At 40.2% G+C, this 9,732-nt stretch overlaps 1 protein-coding gene across 2 annotated transcripts in view; it reads left to right on the top strand.

Annotated features, from left to right (window-relative positions):
* The first annotated feature begins 1,726 nt into the window (after positions 1–1,726).
* SGMS2 (sphingomyelin synthase 2) overlaps positions 1,727–9,732 on the top strand; it is a 66,493-nt gene continuing 58,487 nt past the window's right edge. Inside the window, exon 1 of one of the 2 annotated variants that reach the window (XM_063460061.1) lies at positions 1,727–1,834. The gene's annotated coding sequence lies outside the window, so the exon portion shown is untranslated. Of the gene's footprint in view, positions 1,835–9,510; positions 9,531–9,732 lie in introns of those variants that run through there. The other variant, XM_063460062.1, reaches the window with a different exon arrangement.

The raw sequence follows: 9,732 nt of genomic DNA, 5'->3' as shown, positions 1-9,732 counted from the left end.
GAGCCATGTCCATTGCAGAGAGAGAGATAGAAATTAGCAGAGAAAATTAAGCATCAGTCAAAAACAGACTGACAGTTATAATTTAGAAAGCCTCTCTCCCTGTAAAACTAACTAGACAGGCAAAGGAAAGAAAATAAGAAAATAAATTAAATAGTGATCATGGTGCTAAGTTTGGTGCTGAGTTTGAAGGGCCGGAAAGTTTTTCCCACATATAGTTTTTTACAAGAGCAGGAGAGCAGATATACAAGGCCCTTGGACTGACAGTTAAAAAAGTGTTTTACTCTGAATTCCTGTGTTCCTAGGGAGTCTGAGAATGTTTTAGAGGGTCTACGGATAAATCGGCACGCCTTACATTTCCCGCATTGATATGTCCCTACAACTGGGGACTTTAGCCATGATGTTTTCTGCGGTGTGCTTTTTAAGTGGCTAGGGACCAACATATCCTTAATATTGCGCCCCCTTCTTGCTGTCTCCTTAGCTACAGCACTCTGGATTGGCAAGGGATTGTAGGATTACCTGTATATACTTTATTTGATAGGAATATTTTGACCATATTATTTGAACAGTCAGATCTTGGATTTTTGACTCTACCGCGCTGTATAGATTTTCCAGATTATGCAAGCAGCCTCACTCTTACACTGAGACGGCTTTGCATATTTAATTGTCGTTGTTTTGTTTTTCACCAGGGGTTAAGCCCCTTTGAGACATCTGGAGTCTCATTTCGGTACACTCGTTCTGGTGTGGCACCCGCTACCACTCTCCCCCCTGCTTTTGGTGAACAGGGGGCTGTGTGCACGGATGCTACACAGGGACATAGAACTTTTGGTTCTTTTTCTCACACAGGTACACAAAAATAAAAATGCACATTTTCATATACATACAAATTTACATATACATAAATGTGAATATAGGTATAAATATACATGTTACCATACATTTAAAGTTGCACGTTCACCGTCTGGGGACTTATGTGCAAAAGAATTCGCAAAGTCCTCCAATGGTGACATCGCCGCTGGGGGATTCAGGTAAGGGTGAGTTCTACCTACCTTAACTTGTCCCTCGCTCATGTGACCATCTTCCTCCGGTGGACCTCCGGTGGGTCCGCTTCAGCGCCAGGAGCCAACGCCACTGCTGTACATGCGCAAGTGTACAGCATTGAGGTTTATGGAAGATCCTTCAGGATCCTCCATTGACAGAGCCAATTTAATCTCTGCCCAGTGTCTAGAGGTGTTAGGCAGAAGAGATATAGTAGTCCCTAATTTGTCTCAGTATATTTCTCGTCTGGGTTGGAATTCAAGCACAGTCAAAACGAGTATTTCATAACGATTCTATATTTATGAAATATTCACTTTTCAGCAGGTGGTTGGGGGGGGGGGGGGGCTGCTTTAATTCTTGGATACAGCCATATCTGATGAGCCGTTAGCAATGTAATGTTTACACATTGTAGCATTGTATGATAATAACGCCTGTTAGAATGGAATCACATGTTTAACTAGTGAGGACACTCCTGCTGCCATCCATGTGCCTCGCCCTGAGAGCTGCGGGGGATATTCCTGGGCGTTGTACTGATTTTACAGCCTGAGAGTAAGGCTAGCACTGAGTCAATGTTTGGGAATGGAGGGGGCGGTGACCGGCCTGTCAGTGATGTCAGCCACTGGGTGGGAGGAGAGGTTTAGTAGTAGGAGGAGATCGGTGAGTCTGGAGACAGAATGGGAAAAAAGGGGTCGGGCAGAGATCATGAGGACTACTGTAAACACACAGCCAATGCAATCCAGACAGAGCGAGCATCGCATCAGCTCCCGGAGCAGCCTGTCTGCAGCCACAGCCCTGCCAGGTGAGTGTGTAGGCTGTCTGGCAATGGTCGCCCAGTGACACAGCCTGCAGGATTCCATGCTGAACTCTGGGTCAGATAGGGGTATAGAGCAATCCGTGCAATGGGTAGAGCTGCTGGAAGGAAACTTTTTGGCTTGTGCCTGTTGTAACGCTTTATAGAAGGGGGTGTGTGTCTGCATGCAATATGCCGTGATGTATAGGGGATGATGTATACACAGTAATGCTGGGGCAAAGTTCTAGAAAGTAGAGCTGTCACCTTGGAAACCAATGGAATGTTAATGCTAATTACCCCACTTTTAGGACTTTGCACCATAATTTCTCTTAATACATAGCCTCCATTGTACTCTGTGTCGGTCTTCTATCTGTAAGTAGCTTGTGGGCAGTTTTGTATCAATATTGTTACCATGATGTATGTGAGGTCAGTGTTTCCTAACACTGCAGGTTGGTGTGATCTATGCAAGATGGAATATGCAGACTTTTTAAAAATAAAATCATATGGTAAATTTTTGTGATGTGATGGGCAAAAATAGTTTACAGTCACTAGCTAGGTATGCTAGGCTCTTCTTGTATGATTTACAGTAAAACGAGTGTTTGGGAAATCAATCTATTTTGGGATTAAATGAATTGTATTATTGTATTTTTCTGTTAGTATTGTTATTTTTAACTAGGGTTAAGCTTATTAGCTTTGCATATATTGGTAGTATTTTATTGTAGATGGATTCAAAACGAATTGCAATATCAATAATGAGACATTTACATTATTTGTATCTTCAGTAGAGAAAACCATTCCAAATTTTTCTTTTTTTTTGTAAGTAGAAATAATGTAAAACTTTTTTTTTAAATTGCCACCTGGGATTTTAACGGATTAATATTTGGTGTGTACTATTTGCCAACATGATAACAAAAATCTATCCAAATCAAATGATGTGCTTTTACTGTATCAATAATGATGCATTGCATTGTGTGTGTGTGTGTGTGTGTGTGTGTGTGAAAAAATTGCTTCTAATCACTGCACTGTATGCAGTACTTAGAAATAAGGTTCTGCTACTCTGTTGTAGTGACAACCATCACAAAATAAAATTTCTTTGTTAATCTTTTAGCATACTATATTCTTTGTGATAAAGTAAAATATGATATGATATGATATGTCTGGTTAATAATGTGTTTCTGATTGCTCTAATATATGTACTTTATAGGATAAGTTACATTACATGCTGCAGCTATGGGCATGTGATATAATCAAATATTGTACAGCATATGATATAGCTTAAAGTGTTACTTTATTACACTAATGGACATGTTATATCAGAATGTAAATATCAGGATATTCCCTGCAGTAGTGTATTCACTTGGCAATGCATTAGTGTTGATATATGACAGAGCTTAAAAGGGAGTGGCGATTTTTTTCTTTACAAACTGAAGATATCTCAATTTGCCGAGAATGGCTTATTAATGCTCAGGCCTAATACATGGGAAAAAAATGACTGCTCTTGAAACCACTATAATGTAAACAATGGCAGAGTCATAAATGACTTTAATGATTATTCGGAAGCAGCTAGCATCTGCTAATGGCATGTATTTTGCAAAACATTTGTTTTTTAAAGGCTGTTATTAAAGGGACAATAAAGACACATGGACCACTTCAGCTCATTGAACTGGTCTGGGTGCATATTCCCAAGTCCCTTAACCATTGAAAGGTAATTATTTCAGTTTTTAATTAACTGCAATAATTACCTTTTTATGGGTTAACTCCACCTCTAGTGGCTACCTAAAAGACAGCATCAAGATGGACTTCTGGGTCGTTAGGCGACCTTTGGGCGCCTTACTAATGCTGTATGTCCTTGCGCTGTGCATGAGGACATCCAGCCTCACCTGAAACCCTATATGAAAACATTGCATAATGCTTTCCAATGGGGCTGTTCTAAAGCATTAGGTCTCTCCCACCGGCTGACTACGGACCCCGAGCAAGGGCCAAGGGACATCGGTGCTGGACTCAAGTAAGTGACATGCTTTTTAACCCCTACTTCACCACAGGGGGAGGGAGGCACTATAAGGAGATAAAGGGCCAGGAAAACAACTTTGTTTTCCTGGCACTATAGTGTTTCTCTAAAGGGAACTTACAATGTACCATCACTACTATGCTCTTTGAATAGATTATAGGGCAAAGGTATTTTGTTTCTGTCTCATCTATGTCTGCAAAGAGGAAAGAAAAAAACAACTGTCTGCACCCTGACATCACGGGTGAATGTTTAAGTTTCCTTGACCGTTCAATAACTTTTATGGCATGAGATGCCAACCAAATACTGGTTGATACAGCTCACTTATTACCCACTCAAGCCTTGGTGCCTGCAGATGACATATACAATTATTCTTTAAAGGGTTACTCTAAGAACCATGACCACTTCAGTGATTTAAAGTGGACATAATGCCTGACGACTGTATGTGCAGTGTTTCTATATGAAATGCAGCACGTGCAGAGTTTAACCTCCATCTCTGTCAGGATCTTTGGGGAGTTATTAGCCAGCCCAGAACAAGAATCCCAGGCTTGCTAATGCCAGTTATGTGCAGATTTCTATGTACAGAGTTGGATTAGAGTGGATGTTGGAAGCATTGCAACAGAGGAGACCAGGCTCATTGCCTGGACAAAGGAAATAGGGCAAATTATTGCAACACGTTTTACCCCATTAGCAAGGAACAGCTCCAGGGTACTGCTTTCATTTTACCACTACAGGAACCCTTTAAGTGTTTCAGTAGATGCTGATTGAGCTACTTACTGATTACCCCCACTTACATTTAAAGCATTAAGTCTTGATGTGCCTAATTAGTTTAGCCCTTACCCTAACATTTTGCAAGTTTAGAAGCAGACTGGGCACATACAACATAACTCTACTAAGGTAGCATATATACTTTCTCCTTGCATGATTTGAAAACTGCTTGTGTTGCCATAGTTTTGTATTTAGCACCTGTAGAACTGTCCAAATCATATTTGGAGATATATTCACATTCATTTAAAAAAAGGAACATACCTGCATCTAACACACTTCCTTTTTTCATGCCATTTACAACCATTATTAGCACAGACTTTTATTATTGTACTCAAACTAATTGCAACAGTGTTTTAATCTGCACATTTCCAGGAGACCCAACGAAACACTATAGTCACCAGAACAATTAGAGCATATTGTATTTGTTCTGGTGAGTATAAACACTCCCTTCAGGCTTTTTGTAGTAAACACTACTTTTTCCAGAGAAAAGGTAGTGTTTACATTACAGCCTAGGGATACCTCCACTGGCCACTCCTCAGATGGACATTAGAGGTGCTTCTCAGGGCAGATCTGCACAGTGTGCATCACTGACGTTCAATGTCTCCAGCCTCTGCATGGAAACACTGAACTTTCCTCATAGAGATGCATTGATCAATGCATCTTTATGAGGAGATGCTAATTGACCAGAGCTGGGTTTGGCTTGTGCTGGTTCTGCCCCTGCCCAACTTCCTTGGCAATGTCAGTCAATCCAATGCTTTTTTATGGGAAAGCATTGTAATTGGCTGAGATCATAATTTCTGCCAATTTCGGCAGATCAGGGGCAGAGCCAGAAGCAGCAGACTAGAATAAAGGTAAGGTTTTACCATATTTAAGGTGGTAATGGGAGGCCAGATGGCGTTTTTAACACTGAAATGTCAGGAACAGGGCCGGCGCGTCCATAAGGCGGCACAGGCGGCCGCCTTAGGGCGCCACAGAAGGGGGGCGCAAAAATCCAAATCTCTAGCACCTGGCCAGAGACTTGGATTTTTAAATATTTCTGACACCCTAAGCCCACAGCAGCCGCCCCTCACAACTCACACACTGCCGGTGTTTTGAAGTTCAGAGCTGCTGCTACGGAGGCACACTGTGGAAGCCTGGATGCTGCAGGGCCTCCCTGAGGCATTGTAACAGCCCTGCAGAGTTTTCATTGGCTGCTGTCTGCAAAGCTCCGCCCCCTTGCTCTGTATCAGCCCTCCCATAACATGACGTATGTCACCAGACCTCGAGGGAGTGGGAAACAAGCTCCCATTCTGAAGGCTGGCTCCAGCTCCTACAGGTAGACACTACCACAACACACATACTGCATGTTACAGTGAGGAGCACTATGGGGCATAAAGGAATTAGTAGCTCTCAGCAACAGGAGCTCAGTGTGCATGAGGAGCTACAAGGTCTGATGGTGGACTGTGAGTGAGTATCTGGTGTGTGAAAGTGATTGGGTATCAGGGTCTGTGAATGTGAGTGTGTTGTCTGTGTGTGTCAGAGTATAAATGTCTGACTGTGAGTGTGCATGCCCTGCATGCATAATTGTAAGTCTGTGTCTGTGTGATTTTGTGCATCTATGAGTGTGACTGTAGGTGTATGCTGTGAGTGTGTATCACTGTAAATGTGTATGAGAATATTTCTGATTGTGATTTTATTTGACTGTAACTGAATGTGTTTGTATGTAATTGTTATGTATATCTCTGAGAATTTATGTTACTGTGTGACTGAGGGCAGTGTGTGTATGACTGTGTGCCCCTATCTGTGAGTGAGTGTTATGTATATCTCTGAGAATTTATGTTACTGTGTGACTGAGGGCAGTGTGTGTATGACTGTGTGCCCCTATCTGTGAGTGAGTGTTATGTATATCTCTGAGAATTTATGTTACTGTGTGACTGAGGGCAGTGTGTGTATGACTGTGTGCCCCTATCTGTGAGTGAGTGTTATGTATATCTCTGAGAATTTATGTTACTGTGTGACTGAGGGCAGTGTGTGTATGACTGTGTGCCCCTATCTGTGAGTGAGTGTTTTGTGACTGTTACACTGTAAGTGTGTAGAGCAGAAGTAGCTGTAAAAGCTTATAAAAGGGGGCGGGGGCGGGGGCGGCAAAATCAGTTTTTGCCTGTGCAGCCAAAAATCCTTGCACCGGCCCTGGTCAGGAATACATGTTTGTGTTCCTTATCCTATAGTGTTAATTTAAACAATCCTGTAAAACTACCAAATGACATCTGATATGTTGTTAAAATTACTTGGAGGAAACATTTTGTTTCCCCTAGTAAATGTAGGAGTTACCACTTCTTTATTGTGCTACAATGTGGCTAGAGCAGGTTTGGGCCTAGTGGCCTAGTGGCTTCTTTCTGGTCCTGTCTTAAGTAAGTATGCATTAATCACATAAACCGACTTGATCTACATGTTGATGCTCAGCCACCTAACCTTTTCACATGTTGCAGAATATATTGGGACATGTTGTTCCATTAGAGCCTGCAAATTATACCAGGCGATTTGATTAACTGATGCTTACCTAATGTTTATCCTTTATTGGTCTCATGAACTTTTATCCTATTTGGTCTGATGAACTACTGATCAATTTCCAGTTAGACGGTTATTCTACAGATATAAGCTGCACTCTGCACACCCTAAGCTGAGTTAGTTGCTCTGTAAAATGCAGGTTGAAATTCTACATATCTCCCAATTTATTGGATAATCTTTTATTTACAATAGTCTTCTCTTGTTTTCTCTTTTTCAAAATAGCAAAATTTACCATGATTTTAAGTGTTAACTACTGTTTACTTAATTATTGGTTAGGGAAATTGCAAATTAAGTATTATAGCTGCTTTTGTAAATTGATTATCACATAGGTGTGTATAGTTACTATTGCATTATTTTGTATCACTTACTGTAACAAGTGTCTAACTCAAAATTTGACATTTCTTTTATTGCTTAACATGACTATCATTGTCAGTGGTGATCCTTAGTCATAGGATAATGAATACTCCGTAAAATAACTTATCTGACATGCTGTGATAAAGACATTCAAGCTGTCTGTGCTTTGCCAAGGGAGGGGGGAACACAAAAAACCTTATCAAACTATCATAAATCTTAAATTATAGTTGTATAATTTGTGTATATGGTTAATGCGTTAAAAGCTTTAGTTCCAATATCCTGTTTTGTCAGTACAGCATGCAAACTGCTTGCAATGTTATAACAGCATTTTTTAAATGGTTACGTGGTTATTGCTGTGTGTCATGAGAAAATGGCAGGGTGACATTTTTTTGTAAACAATAAACTTTTTCTCTGCAGTGTGTGCTAAATAAAAGATTCCACTTTTATTTTCTATACATATTTGCTGTGCATTGGGCTGCTCGGCCACAGTACCAATTAAGCCCAGAAATGTCTGTGTGTTTTGGGTTTGATCAAAGTTTAGGGTGAGAATTGTGTGGCTATATCTGGATGCACATACCAAAAAAGTAAACATAAACTAGCAGTAATATGTTTTGCTTGCCAAAAGGGAATTTATCATCCACAACTTCCGTGTGACATTGAACCCTTTACAAACAACAATATTTGTTTCTAACATCTAGGAACCATGCTAGCAGCATAATTGCACAGGTTATGGTTCAACGAAAACATTTTTTTTTTTTTATTAAGTCTCTGCTGCTTTAACCCCTTAAGGACACATGACATGTGTGACATGTCATGATTCCCTGTTATTCCAGAAGTTTGGTCCTTAAGGGGTTAAGCTTGCCCTCAGCTGAGATACGGCAAAGGGGAAATCCAACAAGTACTTGTGCTGATACCATTCTAAAATGAGCAGACACACACAACAAATCAGGAAAAGTCCAGAGTGTTGCACTCTTTATTCACTCAGAAATTAAGAAAGAACCGGGCACTGAACTGGACTAAAGCCAAGGTAGATTTATTGAAGCATAACATGCAACATTTCGGCTGACATAGAGCCTTCCTCAAGTTCACATGGACTTGTAACCTGATTTAAGGTGTGACTGTCCCCTATCTATTTTGAGGATATGGCTGTCTAGTTAGTCCTAATAAAAAAAAAAAAATCCTTTAGTCTCCTGAGTTATATACAGTGATTTGGTTAAACTTTGCACAGCTCAGAAATCCAGCATTTACGTGACTTAGACCACAGCAATTCCAAACCGATTTCATAAAGTATAGGTAATACTTTAACTGTTTAATTGTTATCATAATGAACTGAAAAAATCTTTAAGACATGTTCTTTACTGTAGGAAAACCTAGATGCATTTATGTTTTGTTGCTGTGATATGCTAAAACGCAATCTAGCTAGCCATATATTTTTTTTTTTTCAGAATACTAGTTCCTAGTTCCAAAAGTGGAAAAAATAAAAAAAATCATATCTGTTTTCCTGTATTTATTTAATATCAGTATTCCTTTATGAATACAAAGTACTCTTAATTCTAGTGCTGGGAATAATACCTCTAAATAAATGTTAACATTTTGTATTTTGGTTTTCATTTCACTACAATGCAATGGTTTAATTATGAATATATAGCCAAATGACTGGATTTACACATTTTCTGTGGTTTTATTTGACTGAGCTACTCAAATTACTGGGCACAGATTTTTGGAAACCATGTAAGAACCATAAAAAAAACTTTTTTTTTCCTCCCTCCTCTTAAAGGTACACTATAGTGTCAGGAATACAGACATTTATTCCTGACAATATAGTACTGGAATGCCTTCCCGTCTGTGCAGATTAAAGTGGCACTGTCACCGCCTTGGGATTTTGTCAAATTTGCAAATACACCCGACCGTGACATCGCTACTGGGGTCCTGTGGTGGGGGAGGGACGTGCAGGTAAAAGTGAGATTTACTTACCTGAACCTGTCGCGGGCGCAGCCATCCTGATCTGGCGGGTCCTTTTCCAAGCCTTTTGTGAGTACGGCTTTGAGGTCTATGGAGGATCCCGCGAGAGAGTCCCTTCTTTGTCTTAATATATCTTTTGAATGTGAAATTCCAACAGTCAATCTGAGTATATCATACAGGTTAAATTTTTATTGAATATAATTTTTTTTAATATGTGGTTGAGAGAGCCGCTGTAAGATGCACCAGACACAAAAGGCTCTTTTGTAGGCAG

This window comes from Pelobates fuscus, chromosome 6 (genome assembly GCF_036172605.1).
Source record: "Pelobates fuscus isolate aPelFus1 chromosome 6, aPelFus1.pri, whole genome shotgun sequence".
Classification (NCBI taxonomy): domain Eukaryota; kingdom Metazoa; phylum Chordata; class Amphibia; order Anura; family Pelobatidae; genus Pelobates; species Pelobates fuscus.
The sequence above is the reverse complement of the archived record's forward strand: the minus strand, read 5'-3'. Positions and strand labels throughout refer to the sequence as shown.